At 44.3% G+C, this 18,866-nt stretch overlaps 13 non-coding genes across 13 annotated transcripts; all 13 read left to right on the top strand.

The window, feature by feature from the left end:
* The first annotated feature begins 1,867 nt into the window (after positions 1 to 1,867).
* LOC141185789 (U2 spliceosomal RNA) lies at positions 1,868 to 2,054 on the top strand. The gene has a single exon (XR_012260405.1). It is a non-coding gene; the product is annotated as a U2 spliceosomal RNA (small nuclear RNA).
* A 1,118-nt stretch (positions 2,055 to 3,172) lies between these two features.
* On the top strand, positions 3,173 to 3,363 carry LOC141184360 (U2 spliceosomal RNA). The gene has a single exon (XR_012259123.1). It is a non-coding gene; the product is annotated as a U2 spliceosomal RNA (small nuclear RNA).
* Positions 3,364 to 4,483: 1,120 nt separating this feature from the next.
* Positions 4,484 to 4,674, top strand: LOC141190590 (U2 spliceosomal RNA). The gene has a single exon (XR_012264611.1). It is a non-coding gene; the product is annotated as a U2 spliceosomal RNA (small nuclear RNA).
* Positions 4,675 to 5,793: 1,119 nt separating this feature from the next.
* On the top strand, positions 5,794 to 5,984 carry LOC141190589 (U2 spliceosomal RNA). The gene has a single exon (XR_012264610.1). It is a non-coding gene; the product is annotated as a U2 spliceosomal RNA (small nuclear RNA).
* A 1,123-nt stretch (positions 5,985 to 7,107) lies between these two features.
* LOC141190586 (U2 spliceosomal RNA) lies at positions 7,108 to 7,298 on the top strand. Its single transcript, XR_012264609.1, has one exon. It is a non-coding gene; the product is annotated as a U2 spliceosomal RNA (small nuclear RNA).
* Positions 7,299 to 8,418: 1,120 nt separating this feature from the next.
* LOC141190585 (U2 spliceosomal RNA) lies at positions 8,419 to 8,609 on the top strand. The gene has a single exon (XR_012264608.1). It is a non-coding gene; the product is annotated as a U2 spliceosomal RNA (small nuclear RNA).
* Positions 8,610 to 9,728: 1,119 nt separating this feature from the next.
* On the top strand, positions 9,729 to 9,919 carry LOC141190584 (U2 spliceosomal RNA). The gene has a single exon (XR_012264607.1). It is a non-coding gene; the product is annotated as a U2 spliceosomal RNA (small nuclear RNA).
* Positions 9,920 to 11,039: 1,120 nt separating this feature from the next.
* On the top strand, positions 11,040 to 11,230 carry LOC141190583 (U2 spliceosomal RNA). The gene has a single exon (XR_012264606.1). It is a non-coding gene; the product is annotated as a U2 spliceosomal RNA (small nuclear RNA).
* A 1,119-nt stretch (positions 11,231 to 12,349) lies between these two features.
* LOC141190582 (U2 spliceosomal RNA) lies at positions 12,350 to 12,540 on the top strand. The gene has a single exon (XR_012264605.1). It is a non-coding gene; the product is annotated as a U2 spliceosomal RNA (small nuclear RNA).
* Positions 12,541 to 13,658: 1,118 nt separating this feature from the next.
* LOC141190581 (U2 spliceosomal RNA) lies at positions 13,659 to 13,849 on the top strand. Its single transcript, XR_012264604.1, has one exon. It is a non-coding gene; the product is annotated as a U2 spliceosomal RNA (small nuclear RNA).
* Positions 13,850 to 14,970: 1,121 nt separating this feature from the next.
* Positions 14,971 to 15,161, top strand: LOC141190579 (U2 spliceosomal RNA). Its single transcript, XR_012264602.1, has one exon. It is a non-coding gene; the product is annotated as a U2 spliceosomal RNA (small nuclear RNA).
* A 1,118-nt stretch (positions 15,162 to 16,279) lies between these two features.
* LOC141190578 (U2 spliceosomal RNA) lies at positions 16,280 to 16,470 on the top strand. Its single transcript, XR_012264601.1, has one exon. It is a non-coding gene; the product is annotated as a U2 spliceosomal RNA (small nuclear RNA).
* A 1,120-nt stretch (positions 16,471 to 17,590) lies between these two features.
* On the top strand, positions 17,591 to 17,781 carry LOC141190577 (U2 spliceosomal RNA). Its single transcript, XR_012264600.1, has one exon. It is a non-coding gene; the product is annotated as a U2 spliceosomal RNA (small nuclear RNA).
* The last annotated feature ends 1,085 nt before the right edge of the window (positions 17,782 to 18,866 follow it).

Raw genomic sequence — 18,866 nt, 5'->3', positions numbered from 1 at the left:
AAGTCATCAGCAAAGTTATTCATTCTAATCAAGTGTGTGGGGTGCCGGGGCGCAGTATATGGGACAATCTGAATTTAGTGAAAGACTGTATTGAGGATGTGAAAGACAGAAAGGGGAAAATGGCGATTTTATCTATTGATTTTGAAAAAGCATTTGACCGTGTCTCACACTTTTATCTTTTTAAAGTTTTAGAGAAAATGGGCATACCAGAAGGGTTTTTACTATTGCTTAAAGCATTTTACAAGGATTGTACAAGTAAGATTTTAGTGAATGGTTTTAAGACACAAGAGGTATTTTTACGGTCAGGGGTGAAACAGGGATGCCCTCTGTCCCCCCTACTGTTTATCTGTGCACTGGAACCAATGTTATGTGCAATACGCCAAAATAAACAGATATGCGGTGTCCCTCTGCCTGGAAGCGGTGGTTTGGAGGCCAAGGTTGTAGGCTACATGGATGACGTGGCGGTCTTGTGTACAGATGCACCATCACTTACGGCCACTCTCCATCAAGTGCAATCCTTTTGTCTAGCTTCTGGTTTTAAAATCAATTTTAATAAGTGTAACATTTTAAGTGTTGGGGGGATGATTTTACGTGATGTACCAATTAATGTCTCCGAATCCATTTCCATTTTAGGTATATCATTCACTGAAAATAATGATGGTTATAATAGTTGGGAAACAGTTACACAGAAAGTAAATACGAAAGTATGTATGTGGAACATGAAGAGACTTACAATGGAGGGTAAAGTATTGGTTTTAAAGATGGTGATTTTACCTCTTTTATTGTATCTTAGCATGGTTTTCCCCCCGCCTGTTAATGTTTTAAAAAAGATAACCAAAACCTGTTTTACCTTCTTTTGGAACTCAAAAATGGAAAAGCTGAAAAGAGAAATCGTGATGAAATCAAAAGTAAAAGGTGGTAAAGATTTTCCAGATTTTAATAGGTTTCTTTTAATCCATCTGTTCGTTTACTGTTTTAATGCCCTTTTTAAGAATCACTATTGGTCCTTTTTTATGCGTTTTAATACAGGATTTTTTATGAGAAAGTTTGGATGGTATGAAATTAATATATCTGTGCCCCATGCTTTTAATTTGTCGACGCATTATGAGATTTTAAGGAAAATAGTGTCCGATTTTAATTTAGGGACTAAGAAAATAGAGGAATTAAGAAATAGTAAGAAACTAATTAAAGAAATACGTAAAAGTGAGGAAATATGTAATGTTGACAGATATGATGATGACAAATCTATGTCTATCTGGAAAATGATTAACGTTTTTTATCTTTTTAATGAACAGAGAGATCTGGCTTGGAGTTGCATGCACCGCTGTCTTCCTTGCCGGGCATTCCAATACAGAAGAGGATTTGTGAGGTCTGCCATCTGCCCAAGAGCCGGATGCCAAGATGAGGAAACGGTGGAACATCTATTATGGACATGTAATTTTGCAAAGGATTTCTGGAGAAGACTGCTCCCCCTACTGGAAAGGGTGGCAGACCTCAAGGACTTTACATATAAAACTGTGCTATACGGACTTATGGAATGCCCCACAATGGACCAGTACACAATGGCTTGGAAGACAGTGAACTGCGCCAAGTCATCTCTCTGGAAAGCGCGCAACATTGCTATTTTTAAACAAGATGTTTTATCAGTGAATGATGTTTTAAGTTTATGTTTATGTGAAATGTATACTTATTATTTAATTGACAAAAAGAAGAATGTACATATTTCCAAAAAATGGCTTGTTGACCAATGGAACCTAATTATTTAAAATCTTTGTATTTTTTTGTTTTGTAAATTTCATTTGTCTTTTAACGTTTGGTATTTGTGTAATTATGCTTGTAATTTGTTAAAGTTTTAATAAACGGTTTTATCCCTCTGCAGGGGATAGCCAAATTAAAAAAAATCTGTTCTTATCAGTTTAATATCTGATACGTCCCCTATCTGGGGACCATATATTAAATGGATTTTTAGAACAGGGAGATGGAAAAAGAGCTTGCTCTGTCCACTCCACGCATTGACCTGGTATTGCAGTATCTCCAGGACCGGTGCACCCCTTCTTTAATGCAGTTTCTAAAATCAGAAAGAATTGAATTCAATGCTTTTTGTTCATTTTGCTTGTTTGTCGGATTTTGGGATGGACTCTTTGGCTTTGCTTTTCTTCTCCTCATTGGATTTTTCATGTTAAAAGTTGCAGAAGCCAGATGACAAGCTCATTTTGGTTCAACTTCAGCAACTGTGCATTGCATTGCCATGTAATGTAATGTAATGCAATGCTATCTATCTAGCTCTCCCTCTATACTTCCTTTTGGATAAACAGACATATTAGGCAAGCATTTTGGAGCTTTCACCTAAATAACTACAGGTGGTGAGATAAGCTGCACAATATAATTGACCTTTCAGTATATTGTTGCACACACACCATCTATTTAGCAAATGCCCTTGTTATCAACAGCAGCCTTTTAAACTCACCTGAGCTAACAGGTATGTGAGCTGGTTACTCTGCTGCGCTTAAAATTTCTTTTTTGGTTTGCTACAATGCCTTTTCTGAAACGTTGTCTCCCTCTGCTGGAACACTGACTTCTTTCATTTAATGCCTGCAGACTATAAAAGAGAAACCAACCCAAAAAGTTTGGTTGATTAGTCTGTGGCATTCTTTTAAACTGTTGCTTATGGCGGTCTCTGTGAGCTTCTCAGTGACATTCAGCCATCCAGGTATCCCGCCTGCAGTAGACGGAATGTGGCAATGGAACGCTGGCTGCGCGTGTCATAATAGGCTCTGAGCCTTTATATACCTGCGCACAGCAGCAGCCACCTTCAGTCTGCTGCTGGACAGCCAGCAGCAGCAGCAGCAGGAGAGGTAATTAATCAGCAACTCTCCTGCTAAGGGTAGACAGCTGCTCGTTCCACCCCCCCCGCCTTAATTGGTTCTCCTCCCTTCCAACGGTGTTGAGGCGGGTGGGAACAGCCGGGGGTTGAGGGTACTGTGCTAAAAGAGGTGGAGTTATGCAGATCTAAAACGCGTGGATTGCAGCAGCAGCAAGCCGAAAAGTGCAGGCATGTGAGGGATCTAGAGGTTGACAGCATGTCTTCTTAACGGGAGTCCAGGTGGCCATCTCCACAAATGGACTTTTCAGAATCCTTGGGTGGCACCGTAGTCGGAAACCAATTCTGGTTATCGCTTCTCGGCCTTTTGGCTAAGATCAAGTGTAGTATCTGTTCTTATCAGTTTAATATCTGATACGTCCCCTATCTGGGGACCATATATTAAATGGATTTTTAGAACAGGGAGATGGAAAAAGAGCTTGCTCTGTCCACTCCACGTATTGACCTGGTATTGCAGTATCTCCAGGACCGGTGCACCCCTTCTTTAATGCAGTTTCTAAAATCAGAAAGAATTGAATTCAATGCTTTTTGTTCATTTTGCTTGTTTGTCGGATTTTGGGATGGACTCTTTGGCTTTGCTTTCCTTCTCCTCATTGGATTTTTCATGTTAAAAGTTGCAGAAGACAGATGACAAGCTCATTTTGGTTCAACTTCAGCAACTGTGCATTGCATTGCCATGTAATGTAATGTAATGCAATGCTATCTATCTAGCTGTCCCTCTATACTTCCTTTTGGATAAACAGACATATTAGGCAAGCATTTTGGAGCTTTCACCTAAATAACTACAGGTGGTGAGATAAGCTGCACAATATAATTGACCTTTCAGTATATTGTTGCACACACACCATCTATTTAGCAAATGCCCTTGTTATCAACAGCAGCCTTTTAAACTCACCTGAGCTAACAGGTATGTGAGCTGGTTACTCTGCTGCGCTTAAAATTTCTTTTTTGGTTTGCTACAATGCCTTTTCTGAAACGTTGTCTCCCTCTGCTGGAACACTGACTTCTTTCATTTAATGCCTGCAGACTATAAAAGAGAAACCAACCCAAAAAGTTTGGTTGATTAGTCTGTGGCATTCTTTTAAACTGTTGCTTATGGCGGTCTCTGTGAGCTTCTCAGTGACATTCAGCCATCCAGGTATCCCGCCTGCAGTAGACGGAATGTGGCAATGGAACGCTGGCTGCGCGTGTCATAATAGGCTCTGAGCCTTTATATACCTGCGCACAGCAGCAGCCACCTTCAGTCTGCTGCTGGACAGCCAGCAGCAGCAGCAGCAGGAGAGGTAATTAATCAGCAACCCTCCTGCTAAGGGTAGACAGCTGCTCGTTCCACCCCCCCCCCGCCTTAATTGGTTCTCCTCCCTTCCAACGGTGTTGAGGCGGGTGGGAACAGCCGGGGGTTGAGGGTACTGTGCTAAAAGAGGTGGAGTTATGCAGATCTAAAACGCGTGGATTGCAGCAGCAGCAAGCCGAAAAGTGCAGGCATGTGAGGGATCTAGAGGTTGACAGCATGTCTTCTTAACGGGAGTCCAGGTGGCCATCTCCACAAATGGACTTTTCAGAATCCTTGGGTGGCACCGTAGTCGGAAACCAATTCTGGTTATCGCTTCTCGGCCTTTTGGCTAAGATCAAGTGTAGTATCTGTTCTTATCAGTTTAATATCTGATACGTCCCCTATCTGGGGACCATATATTAAATGGATTTTTAGAACAGGGAGATGGAAAAAGAGCTTGCTCTGTCCACTCCACGCATTGACCTGGTATTGCAGTATCTCCAGGACCGGTGCACCCCTTCTTTAATGCAGTTTCTAAAATCAGAAAGAATTGAATTCAATGCTTTTTGTTCATTTTGCTTGTTTGTCGGATTTTGGGATGGACTCTTTGGCTTTGCTTTTCTTCTCCTCATTGGATTTTTCATGTTAAAAGTTGCAGAAGCCAGATGACAAGCTCATTTTGGTTCAACTTCAGCAACTGTGCATTGCATTGCCATGTAATGTAATGTAATGCAATGCTATCTATCTAGCTCTCCCTCTATACTTCCTTTTGGATAAACAGACATATTAGGCAAGCATTTTGGAGCTTTCACCTAAATAACTACAGGTGGTGAGATAAGCTGCACAATATAATTGACCTTTCAGTATATTGTTGCGCACACACCATCTATTTAGCAAATGCCCTTGTTATCAACAGCAGCCTTTTAAACTCACCTGAGCTAACAGGTATGTGAGCTGGTTACTCTGCTGCGCTTAAAATTTCTTTTTTGGTTTGCTACAATGCCTTTTCTGAAACGTTGTCTCCCTCTGCTGGAACACTGACTTCTTTCATTTAATGCCTGCAGACTATAAAAGAGAAACCAACCCAAAAAGTTTGGTTGATTAGTCTGTGGCATTCTTTTAAACTGTTGCTTATGGCGGTCTCTGTGAGCTTCTCAGTGACATTCAGCCATCCAGGTATCCCGCCTGCAGTAGACGGAATGTGGCAATGGAACGCTGGCTGCGCGTGTCATAATAGGCTCTGAGCCTTTATATACCTGCGCACAGCAGCAGCCACCTTCAGTCTGCTGCTGGACAGCCAGCAGCAGCAGCAGCAGGAGAGGTAATTAATCAGCAACCCTCCTGCTAAGGGTAGACAGCTGCTCGTTCCACCCCCCCCCGCCTTAATTGGTTCTCCTCCCTTCCAACGGTGTTGAGGCGGGTGGGAACAGCCGGGGGTTGAGGGTACTGTGCTAAAAGAGGTGGAGTTATGCAGATCTAAAACGCGTGGATTGCAGCAGCAGCAAGCCGAAAAGTGCAGGCATGTGAGGGATCTAGAGGTTGACAGCATGTCTTCTTAACGGGAGTCCAGGTGGCCATCTCCACAAATGGACTTTTCAGAATCCTTGGGTGGCACCGTAGTCGGAAACCAATTCTGGTTATCGCTTCTCGGCCTTTTGGCTAAGATCAAGTGTAGTATCTGTTCTTATCAGTTTAATATCTGATACGTCCCCTATCTGGGGACCATATATTAAATGGATTTTTAGAACAGGGAGATGGAAAAAGAGCTTGCTCTGTCCACTCCACGCATTGACCTGGTATTGCAGTATCTCCAGGACCGGTGCACCCCTTCTTTAATGCAGTTTCTAAAATCAGAAAGAATTGAATTCAATGCTTTTTGTTCATTTTGCTTGTTTGTCGGATTTTGGGATGGACTCTTTGGCTTTGCTTTTCTTCTCCTCATTGGATTTTTCATGTTAAAAGTTGCAGAAGCCAGATGACAAGCTCATTTTGGTTCAACTTCAGCAACTGTGCATTGCATTGCCATGTAATGTAATGTAATGCAATGCTATCTATCTAGCTCTCCCTCTATACTTCCTTTTGGATAAACAGACATATTAGGCAAGCATTTTGGAGCTTTCACCTAAATAACTACAGGTGGTGAGATAAGCTGCACAATATAATTGACCTTTCAGTATATTGTTGCACACACACCATCTATTTAGCAAATGCCCTTGTTATCAACAGCAGCCTTTTAAACTCACCTGAGCTAACAGGTATGTGAGCTGGTTACTCTGCTGCGCTTAAAATTTCTTTTTTGGTTTGCTACAATGCCTTTTCTGAAACGTTGTCTCCCTCTGCTGGAACACTGACTTCTTTCATTTAATGCCTGCAGACTATAAAAGAGAAACCAACCCAAAAAGTTTGGTTGATTAGTCTGTGGCATTCTTTTAAACTGTTGCTTATGGCGGTCTCTGTGAGCTTCTCAGTCACATTCAGCCATCCAGGTATCCCGCCTGCAGTAGACGGAATGTGGCAATGGAACGCTGGCTGCGCGTGTCATAATAGGCTCTGAGCCTTTATATACCTGCGCACAGCAGCAGCCACCTTCAGTCTGCTGCTGGACAGCCAGCAGCAGCAGCAGCAGGAGAGGTAATTAATCAGCAACCCTCCTGCTAAGGGTAGACAGCTGCTCGTTCCACCCCCCCCCCCCCGCCTTAATTGGTTCTCCTCCCTTCCAACGGTGTTGAGGCGGGTGGGAACAGCCGGGGGTTGAGGGTACTGTGCTAAAAGAGGTGGAGTTATGCAGATCTAAAACGCGTGGATTGCAGCAGCAGCAAGCCGAAAAGTGCAGGCATGTGAGGGATCTAGAGGTTGACAGCATTTCTTCTTAACGGGAGTCCAGGTGGCCATCTCCACAAATGGACTTTTCAGAATCCTTGGGTGGCACCGTAGTCGGAAACCAATTCTGGTTATCGCTTCTCGGCCTTTTGGCTAAGATCAAGTGTAGTATCTGTTCTTATCAGTTTAATATCTGATACGTCCCCTATCTGGGGACCATATATTAAATGGATTTTTAGAACAGGGAGATGGAAAAAGAGCTTGCTCTGTCCACTCCACGCATTGACCTGGTATTGCAGTATCTCCAGGACCGGTGCACCCCTTCTTTAATGCAGTTTCTAAAATCAGAAAGAATTGAATTCAATGCTTTTTGTTCATTTTGCTTGTTTGTCGGATTTTGGGATGGACTCTTTGGCTTTGCTTTTCTTCTCCTGATTGGATTTTTCATGTTAAAAGTTGCAGAAGCCAGATGACAAGCTCATTTTGGTTCAACTTCAGCAACTGTGCATTGCATTGCCATGTAATGTAATGTAATGCAATGCTATCTATCTAGCTCTCCCTCTATACTTCCTTTTGGATAAACAGACATATTAGGCAAGCATTTTGGAGCTTTCACCTAAATAACTACAGGTGGTGAGATAAGCTGCACAATATAATTGACCTTTCAGTATATTGTTGCACACACACCATCTATTTAGCAAATGCCCTTGTTATCAACAGCAGCCTTTTAAACTCACCTGAGCTAACAGGTATGTGAGCTGGTTACTCTGCTGCGCTTAAAATTTCTTTTTTGGTTTGCTACAATGCCTTTTCTGAAACGTTGTCTCCCTCTGCTGGAACACTGACTTCTTTCATTTAATGCCTGCAGACTATAAAAGAGAAACCAACCCAAAAAGTTTGGTTGATTAGTCTGTGGCATTCTTTTAAACTGTTGCTTATGGCGGTCTCTGTGAGCTTCTCAGTGACATTCAGCCATCCAGGTATCCCGCCTGCAGTAGACGGAATGTGGCAATGGAACGCTGGCTGCGCGTGTCATAATAGGCTCTGAGCCTTTATATACCTGCGCACAGCAGCAGCCACCTTCAGTCTGCTGCTGGACAGCCAGCAGCAGCAGCAGCAGGAGAGGTAATTAATCAGCAACCCTCCTGCTAAGGGTAGACAGCTGCTCGTTCCACCCCCCCCCCGCCTTAATTGGTTCTCCTCCCTTCCAACGGTGTTGAGGCGGGTGGGAACAGCCGGGGGTTGAGGGTACTGTGCTAAAAGAGGTGGAGTTATGCAGATCTAAAACGCGTGGATTGCAGCAGCAGCAAGCCGAAAAGTGCAGGCATGTGAGGGATCTAGAGGTTGACAGCATGTCTTCTTAACGGGAGTCCAGGTGGCCATCTCCACAAATGGACTTTTCAGAATCCTTGGGTGGCACCGTAGTCGGAAACCAATTCTGGTTATCGCTTCTCGGCCTTTTGGCTAAGATCAAGTGTAGTATCTGTTCTTATCAGTTTAATATCTGATACGTCCCCTATCTGGGGACCATATATTAAATGGATTTTTAGAACAGGGAGATGGAAAAAGAGCTTGCTCTGTCCACTCCACGCATTGACCTGGTATTGCAGTATCTCCAGGACCGGTGCACCCCTTCTTTAATGCAGTTTCTAAAATCAGAAAGAATTGAATTCAATGCTTTTTGTTCATTTTGCTTGTTTGTCGGATTTTGGGATGGACTCTTTGGCTTTGCTTTTCTTCTCCTCATTGGATTTTTCATGTTAAAAGTTGCAGAAGCCAGATGACAAGCTCATTTTGGTTCAACTTCAGCAACTGTGCATTGCATTGCCATGTAATGTAATGTAATGCAATGCTATCTATCTAGCTCTCCCTCTATACTTCCTTTTGGATAAACAGACATATTAGGCAAGCATTTTGGAGCTTTCACCTAAATAACTACAGGTGGTGAGATAAGCTGCACAATATAATTGACCTTTCAGTATATTGTTGCACACACACCATCTATTTAGCAAATGCCCTTGTTATCAACAGCAGCCTTTTAAACTCACCTGAGCTAACAGGTATGTGAGCTGGTTACTCTGCTGCGCTTAAAATTTCTTTTTTGGTTTGCTACAATGCCTTTTCTGAAACGTTGTCTCCCTCTGCTGGAACACTGACTTCTTTCATTTAATGCCTGCAGACTATAAAAGAGAAACCAACCCAAAAAGTTTGGTTGATTAGTCTGTGGCATTCTTTTAAACTGTTGCTTATGGCGGTCTCTGTGAGCTTCTCAGTGACATTCAGCCATCCAGGTATCCCGCCTGCAGTAGACGGAATGTGGCAATGGAACGCTGGCTGCGCGTGTCATAATAGGCTCTGAGCCTTTATATACCTGCGCACAGCAGCAGCCACCTTCAGTCTGCTGCTGGACAGCCAGCAGCAGCAGCAGCAGGAGAGGTAATTAATCAGCAACCCTCCTGCTAAGGGTAGACAGCTGCTCGTTCCACCCCCCCCCGCCTTAATTGGTTCTCCTCCCTTCCAACGGTGTTGAGGCGGGTGGGAACAGCCGGGGGTTGAGGGTACTGTGCTAAAAGAGGTGGAGTTATGCAGATCTAAAACGCGTGGATTGCAGCAGCAGCAAGCCGAAAAGTGCAGGCATGTGAGGGATCTAGAGGTTGACAGCATGTCTTCTTAACGGGAGTCCAGGTGGCCATCTCCACAAATGGACTTTTCAGAATCCTTGGGTGGCACCGTAGTCGGAAACCAATTCTGGTTATCGCTTCTCGGCCTTTTGGCTAAGATCAAGTGTAGTATCTGTTCTTATCAGTTTAATATCTGATACGTCCCCTATCTGGGGACCATATATTAAATGGATTTTTAGAACAGGGAGATGGAAAAAGAGCTTGCTCTGTCCACTCCACGCATTGACCTGGTATTGCAGTATCTCCAGGACCGGTGCACCCCTTCTTTAATGCAGTTTCTAAAATCAGAAAGAATTGAATTCAATGCTTTTTGTTCATTTTGCTTGTTTGTCGGATTTTGGGATGGACTCTTTGGCTTTGCTTTTCTTCTCCTCATTGGATTTTTCATGTTAAAAGTTGCAGAAGCCAGATGACAAGCTCATTTTGGTTCAACTTCAGCAACTGTGCATTGCATTGCCATGTAATGTAATGTAATGCAATGCTATCTATCTAGCTCTCCCTCTATACTTCCTTTTGGATAAACAGACATATTAGGCAAGCATTTTGGAGCTTTCACCTAAATAACTACAGGTGGTGAGATAAGCTGCACAATATAATTGACCTTTCAGTATATTGTTGCACACACACCATCTATTTAGCAAATGCCCTTGTTATCAACAGCAGCCTTTTAAACTCACCTGAGCTAACAGGTATGTGAGCTGGTTACTCTGCTGCGCTTAAAATTTCTTTTTTGGTTTGCTACAATGCCTTTTCTGAAACGTTGTCTCCCTCTGCTGGAACACTGACTTCTTTCATTTAATGCCTGCAGACTATAAAAGAGAAACCAACCCAAAAAGTTTGGTTGATTAGTCTGTGGCATTCTTTTAAACTGTTGCTTATGGCGGTCTCTGTGAGCTTCTCAGTGACATTCAGCCATCCAGGTATCCCGCCTGCAGTAGACGGAATGTGGCAATGGAACGCTGGCTGCGCGTGTCATAATAGGCTCTGAGCCTTTATATACCTGCGCACAGCAGCAGCCACCTTCAGTCTGCTGCTGGACAGCCAGCAGCAGCAGCAGCAGGAGAGGTAATTAATCAGCAACCCTCCTGCTAAGGGTAGACAGCTGCTCGTTCCACCCCCCCCCCGCCTTAATTGGTTCTCCTCCCTTCCAACGGTGTTGAGGCTGGTGGGAACAGCCGGGGGTTGAGGGTACTGTGCTAAAAGAGGTGGAGTTATGCAGATCTAAAACGCGTGGATTGCAGCAGCAGCAAGCCGAAAAGTGCAGGCATGTGAGGGATCTAGAGGTTGACAGCATGTCTTCTTAACGGGAGTCCAGGTGGCCATCTCCACAAATGGACTTTTCAGAATCCTTGGGTGGCACCGTAGTCGGAAACCAATTCTGGTTATCGCTTCTCGGCCTTTTGGCTAAGATCAAGTGTAGTATCTGTTCTTATCAGTTTAATATCTGATACGTCCCCTATCTGGGGACCATATATTAAATGGATTTTTAGAACAGGGAGATGGAAAAAGAGCTTGCTCTGTCCACTCCACGCATTGACCTGGTATTGCAGTATCTCCAGGACCGGTGCACCCCTTCTTTAATGCAGTTTCTAAAATCAGAAAGAATTGAATTCAATGCTTTTTGTTCATTTTGCTTGTTTGTCGGATTTTGGGATGGACTCTTTGGCTTTGCTTTTCTTCTCCTCATTGGATTTTTCATGTTAAAAGTTGCAGAAGCCAGATGACAAGCTCATTTTGGTTCAACTTCAGCAACTGTGCATTGCATTGCCATGTAATGTAATGTAATGCAATGCTATCTATCTAGCTCTCCCTCTATACTTCCTTTTGGATAAACAGACATATTAGGCAAGCATTTTGGAGCTTTCACCTAAATAACTACAGGTGGTGAGATAAGCTGCACAATATAATTGACCTTTCAGTATATTGTTGCACACACACCATCTATTTAGCAAATGCCCTTGTTATCAACAGCAGCCTTTTAAACTCACCTGAGCTAACAGGTATGTGAGCTGGTTACTCTGCTGCGCTTAAAATTTCTTTTTTGGTTTGCTACAATGCCTTTTCTGAAACGTTGTCTCCCTCTGCTGGAACACTGACTTCTTTCATTTAATGCCTGCAGACTATAAAAGAGAAACCAACCCAAAAAGTTTGGTTGATTAGTCTGTGGCATTCTTTTAAACTGTTGCTTATGGCGGTCTCTGTGAGCTTCTCAGTGACATTCAGCCATCCAGGTATCCCGCCTGCAGTAGACGGAATGTGGCAATGGAACGCTGGCTGCGCGTGTCATAATAGGCTCTGAGCCTTTATATACCTGCGCACAGCAGCAGCCACCTTCAGTCTGCTGCTGGACAGCCAGCAGCAGCAGCAGCAGGAGAGGTAATTAATCAGCAACCCTCCTGCTAAGGGTAGACAGCTGCTCGTTCCACCCCCCCCCGCCTTAATTGGTTCTCCTCCCTTCCAACGGTGTTGAGGCGGGTGGGAACAGCCGGGGGTTGAGGGTACTGTGCTAAAAGAGGTGGAGTTATGCAGATCTAAAACGCGTGGATTGCAGCAGCAGCAAGCCGAAAAGTGCAGGCATGTGAGGGATCTAGAGGTTGACAGCATGTCTTCTTAACGGGAGTCCAGGTGGCCATCTCCACAAATGGACTTTTCAGAATCCTTGGGTGGCACCGTAGTCGGAAACCAATTCTGGTTATCGCTTCTCGGCCTTTTGGCTAAGATCAAGTGTAGTATCTGTTCTTATCAGTTTAATATCTGATACGTCCCCTATCTGGGGACCATATATTAAATGGATTTTTAGAACAGGGAGATGGAAAAAGAGCTTGCTCTGTCCACTCCACGCATTGACCTGGTATTGCAGTATCTCCAGGACCGGTGCACCCCTTCTTTAATGCAGTTTCTAAAATCAGAAAGAATTGAATTCAATGCTTTTTGTTCATTTTGCTTGTTTGTCGGATTTTGGGATGAACTCTTTGGCTTTGCTTTTCTTCTCCTCATTGGATTTTTCATGTTAAAAGTTGCAGAAGCAAGATGACAAGCTCATTTTGGTTCAACTTCAGCAACTGTGCATTGCATTGCCATGTAATGTAATGTAATGCAATGCTATCTATCTAGCTCTCCCTCTATACTTCCTTTTGGATAAACAGACATATTAGGCAAGCATTTTGGAGCTTTCACCTAAATAACTACAGGTGGTGAGATAAGCTGCACAATATAATTGACCTTTCAGTATATTGTTGCACACACACCATCTATTTAGCAAATGCCCTTGTTATCAACAGCAGCCTTTTAAACTCACCTGAGCTAACAGGTATGTGAGCTGGTTACTCTGCTGCGCTTAAAATTTCTTTTTTGGTTTGCTACAATGCCTTTTCTGAAACGTTGTCTCCCTCTGCTGGAACACTGACTTCTTTCATTTAATGCCTGCAGACTATAAAAGAGAAACCAACCCAAAAAGTTTGGTTGATTAGTTTGTGGCATTCTTTTAAACTGTTGCTTATGGCGGTCTCTGTGAGCTTCTCAGTGACATTCAGCCATCCAGGTATCCCGCCTGCAGTAGACGGAATGTGGCAATGGAACGCTGGCTGCGCGTGTCATAATAGGCTCTGAGCCTTTATATACCTGCGCACAGCAGCAGCCACCTTCAGTCTGCTGCTGGACAGCCAGCAGCAGCAGCAGGAGAGGTAATTAATCAGCAACCCTCCTGCTAAGGGTAGACAGCTGCTCGTTCCACCCCCCCCCCCGCCTTAATTGGTTCTCCTCCCTTCCAACGGTGTTGAGGCGGGTGGGAACAGCCGGGGGTTGAGGGTACTGTGCTAAAAGAGGTGGAGTTATGCAGATCTAAAACGCGTGGATTGCAGCAGCATCAAGCCGAAAAGTGCAGGCATGTGAGGGATCTAGAGGTTGACAGCATGTCTTCTTAACGGGAGTCCAGGTGGCCATCTCCACAAATGGACTTTTCAGAATCCTTGGGTGGCACCGTAGTCGGAAACCAATTCTGGTTATCGCTTCTCGGCCTTTTGGCTAAGATCAAGTGTAGTATCTGTTCTTATCAGTTTAATATCTGATACGTCCCCTATCTGGGGACCATATATTAAATGGATTTTTAGAACAGGGAGATGGAAAAAGAGCTTGCTCTGTCCACTCCACGCATTGACCTGGTATTGCAGTATCTCCAGGACCGGTGCACCCCTTCTTTAATGCAGTTTCTAAAATCAGAAAGAATTGAATTCAATGCTTTTTGTTCATTTTGCTTGTTTGTCGGATTTTGGGATGGACTCTTTGGCTTTGCTTTTCTTCTCCTCATTGGATTTTTCATGTTAAAAGTTGCAGAAGCCAGATGACAAGCTCATTTTGGTTCAACTTCAGCAACTGTGCATTGCATTGCCATGTAATGTAATGTAATGCAATGCTATCTATCTAGCTCTCCCTCTATACTTCCTTTTGGATAAACAGACATATTAGGCAAGCATTTTGGAGCTTTCACCTAAATAACTACAGGTGGTGAGATAAGCTGCACAATATAATTGACCTTTCAGTATATTGTTGCACACACACCATCTATTTAGCAAATGCCCTTGTTATCAACAGCAGCCTTTTAAACTCACCTGAGCTAACAGGTATGTGAGCTGGTTACTCTGCTGCGCTTAAAATTTCTTTTTTGGTTTGCTACAATGCCTTTTCTGAAACGTTGTCTCCCTCTGCTGGAACACTGACTTCTTTCATTTAATGCCTGCAGACTATAAAAGAGAAACCAACCCAAAAAGTTTGGTTGATTAGTCTGTGGCATTCTTTTAAACTGTTGCTTATGGCGGTCTCTGTGAGCTTCTCAGTGACATTCAGCCATCCAGGTATCCCGCCTGCAGTAGACGGAATGTGGCAATGGAACGCTGGCTGCGCGTGTCATAATAGGCTCTGAGCCTTTATATACCTGCGCACAGCAGCAGCCACCTTCAGTCTGCTGCTGGACAGCCAGCAGCAGCAGCAGCAGGAGAGGTAATTAATCAGCAACCCTCCTGCTAAGGGTAGACAGCTGCTCATTCCACCCCCCCCCCCGCCTTAATTGGTTCTCCTCCCTTCCAACGGTGTTGAGGCGGGTGGGAACAGCCGGGGGTTGAGGGTACTGTGCTAAAAGAGGTGGAGTTATGCAGATCTAAAACGCGTGGATTGCAGCAGCAGCAAGCCGAAAAGTGCAGGCATGTGAGGGATCTAGAGGTTGACAGCATGTCTTCTTAACGGGAGTCCAGGTGGCCATCTCCACAAATGGACTTTTCAGAATCCTTGGGTGGCACCGTAGTCGGAAACCAATTCTGGTTATCGCTTCTCGGCCTTTTGGCTAAGATCAAGTGTAGTATCTGTTCTTATCAGTTTAATATCTGATACGTCCCCTATCTGGGGACCATATATTAAATGGATTTTTAGAACAGGGAGATGGAAAAAGAGCTTGCTCTGTCCACTCCACGCATTGACCTGGTATTGCAGTATCTCCAGGACCGGTGCACCCCTTCTTTAATGCAGTTTCTAAAATCAGAAAGAATTGAATTCAATGCTTTTTGTTCATTTTGCTTGTTTGTCGGATTTTGGGATGGACTCTTTGGCTTTGCTTTTCTTCTCCTCATTGGATTTTTCATGTTAAAAGTTGCAGAAGCCAGATGACAAGCTCATTTTGGTTCAACTTCAGCAACTGTGCATTGCATTGCATGTAATGTAATGTAATGCAATGCTATCTATCTAGCTCTCCCTCTATACTTCCTTTTGGATAAACAGACATATTAGGCAAGCATTTTGGAGCTTTCACCTAAATAACTACAGGTGGTGAGATAAGCTGCACAATATAATTGACCTTTCAGTATATTGTTGCACACACACCATCTATTTAGCAAATGCCCTTGTTATCAACAGCAGCCTTTTAAACTCACCTGAGCTAACAGGTATGTGAGCTGGTTACTCTGCTGCGCTTAAAATTTCTTTTTTGGTTTGCTACAATGCCTTTTCTGAAACGTTGTCTCCCTCTGCTGGAACACTGACTTCTTTCATTTAATGCCTGCAGACTATAAAAGAGAAACCAACCCAAAAAGTTTGGTTGATTAGTCTGTGGCATTCTTTTAAACTGTTGCTTATGGCGGTCTCTGTGAGCTTCTCAGTGACATTCAGCCATCCAGGTATCCCGCCTGCAGTAGACGGAATGTGGCAATGGAACGCTGGCTGCGCGTGTCATAATAGGCTCTGAGCCTTTATATACCTGCGCACAGCAGCAGCCACCTTCAGTCTGCTGCTGGACAGCCAGCAGCAGCAGCAGCAGGAGAGGTAATTAATCAGCAACCCTCCTGCTAAGGGTAGACAGCTGCTCGTTCCACCCCCCCCCGCCTTAATTGGTTCTCCTCCCTTCCAACGGTGTTGAGGCGGGTGGGAACAGCCGGGGGTTGAGGGTACTGTGCTAAAAGAGGTGGAGTTATGCAGATCTAAAACGCGTGGATTGCAGCAGCAGCAAGCCGAAAAGTGCAGGCATGTGAGGGATCTAGAGGTTGACAGCATGTCTTCTTAACGGGAGTCCAGGTGGCCATCTCCACAAATGGACTTTTCAGAATCCTTGGGTGGCACCGTAGTCGGAAACCAATTCTGGTTATCGCTTCTCGGCCTTTTGGCTAAGATCAAGTGTAGTATCTGTTCTTATCAGTTTAATATCTGATACGTCCCCTATCTGGGGACCATATATTAAATGGATTTTTAGAACAGGGAGATGGAAAAAGAGCTTGCTCTGTCCACTCCACGCATTGACCTGGTATTGCAGTATCTCCAGGACCGGTGCACCCCTTCTTTAATGCAGTTTCTAAAATCAGAAAGAATTGAATTCAATGCTTTTTGTTCATTTTGCTTGTTTGTCGGATTTTGGGATGGACTCTTTGGCTTTGCTTTTCTTCTCCTCATTGGATTTTTCATGTTAAAAGTTGCAGAAGCCAGATGACAAGCTCATTTTGGTTCAACTTCAGCAACTGTGCATTGCATTGCCATGTAATGTAATGTAATGCAATGCTATCTATCTAGCTCTCCCTCTATACTTCCTTTTGGATAAACAGACATATTAGGCAAGCATTTTGGAGCTTTCACCTAAATAACTACAGGTGGTGAGATAAGCTGCACAATATAATTGACCTTTCAGTATATTGTTGCACACACACCATCTATTTAGCAAATGCCCTTGTTATCAACAGCAGCCTTTTAAACTCACCTGAGCTAACAGGTATGTGAGCTGGTTACTCTGCTGCGCTTAAAATTTCTTTTTTGGTTTGCTACAATGCTTTTTCTGAAACGTTGTCTCCCTCTGCTGGAACACTGACTTCTTTCATTTAATGCCTGCAGACTATAAAAGAGAAACCAACCCAAAAAGTTTGGTTGATTAGTCTGTGGCATTCTTTTAAACTGTTGCTTATGGTGGTCTCTGTGAGCTTCTCAGTGACATTCAGCCATCCAGGTATCCCGCCTGCAGTAGACGGAATGTGGCAATGGAACGCTGGCTGCGCGTGTCATAATAGGCTCTGAGCCTTTATATACCTGCGCACAGCAGCAGCCACCTTCAGTCTGCTGCTGGACAGCCAGCAGCAGCAGCAGCAGGAGAGGTAATTAATCAGCAACCCTCCTGCTAAGGGTAGACAGCTGCTCGTTCCACCCCCCCCCCGCCTTAATTGGTTCTCCTCCCTTCCAACGGTGTTGAGGCGGGTGGGAACAGGCGGGGGTTGAGGGTACTGTGCTAAAAGAGGTGGAGTTATGCAGATCTAAAACGCGTGGATTGCAGCAGCAGCAAGCCGAAAAGTGCAGGCATGTGAGGGATCTAGAGGTTGACAGCATGTCTTCTTAACGGGAGTCCAGGTGGCCATCTCCACAAATGGACTTTTCAGAATCCTTGGGTGGCACCGTAGTCGGAAACCATTTCTGGTTATCGCTTCTCGGCCTTTTGGCTAAGATCAAGTGTAGTATCTGTTCTTATCAGTTTAATATCTGATACGTCCCCTATCTGGGGACCATATATTAAATGGATTTTTAGAACAGGGAGATGGAAAAAGAGCTTGCTCTGTCCACTCCACGCATTGACCTGGTATTGCAGTATCTCCAGGACCGGTGCACCCCTTCTTTAATGCAGTTTCTAAAATCAGAAAGAATTGAATTCAATGCTTTTTGTTCATTTTGCTTGTTTGTCGGATTTTGGGATGGACTCTTTGGCTTTGCTTTTCTTCTCCTCATTGGATTTTTCATGTTAAAAGTTGCAAAAGCCAGATGACAAGCTCATTTTGGTTCAACTTCAGCAACTGTGCATTGCTGTCACACTGTCACAGAATACTGGAGGTAGGGGGCCTAAGGTGACCCTAAGCTGGGGCCCTGACTAATCCCTCATCCTGGAGGTACTGTTAAAGGTACAGAGGTCCAGGCCGCCAGCGTAACCCCTACCTCCTGAGGATCCCTGCACCACAGTAATCTAGTCCTGAGAAGGACCCCGATCACAACAATTGGGAACCAGCAATAATATGCCCACACACAGTATTTAGACGAACGAGACAGTACAAGGGAAAAACCAAAACCACCTTGCATACAACTTCAACACAACTACAACAGAGGGAACACCAACGGGAGAGGAGATAAATGATAAAGCGAGGAAAGGGAAATAAAACTTCCAAATACACTTATCTCAGCAACTCCAAACACCACGATCCGCTCTGTAAGTCTGAATGAAAAGCTTTCACCGACACCTCAAAAACAGACCTGCAGGAATATAAAGGAGTCTCACTAACGAAGCATTGATTGCAGCTGGGCGAGGCTGGACCTCAGCTAGCCCAGAGAGAGAGAATTAACTCCTTCACTGCCGAGAAAACACAAAGCACCAACAAGTCAGCTGCGAGAAGTCAGGCTGTGTACTCGTGACGATCTTCGTGGCAACACACCCGTGACAGTACCCCCCCTTCTACGAGGGGCCTCCGGACCCTCAGGGCCAGGTTTATCCGGGTGAGTCGTGTGGAAGGCCCGAACTAATCGGTCTGCGTTAATATCCGACGCAGGAACCCACATCCTCTCCTCAGGACCATACCCCTTCCAATGAACCAAGTACTGAAGGGACCGGCGATTAAAGCGTGAATCAATGACCCTCGATACCTGGAACTCCAAGTTACCATTGACAACCACAGGAGGGGGAGGTAAAGGTGACGGTACCACCGGCGCCACA

This window comes from Phyllobates terribilis, unplaced genomic scaffold (genome assembly GCF_046119375.1).
Source record: "Phyllobates terribilis strain yellow unplaced genomic scaffold, ASM4611937v1 Scaffold_40__1_contigs__length_11209783, whole genome shotgun sequence".
NCBI lineage: Eukaryota > Metazoa > Chordata > Amphibia > Anura > Dendrobatidae > Phyllobates > Phyllobates terribilis.
Note: the sequence above shows the minus strand (reverse complement) of the source record. Positions and strands in the feature narration are given on the sequence as shown.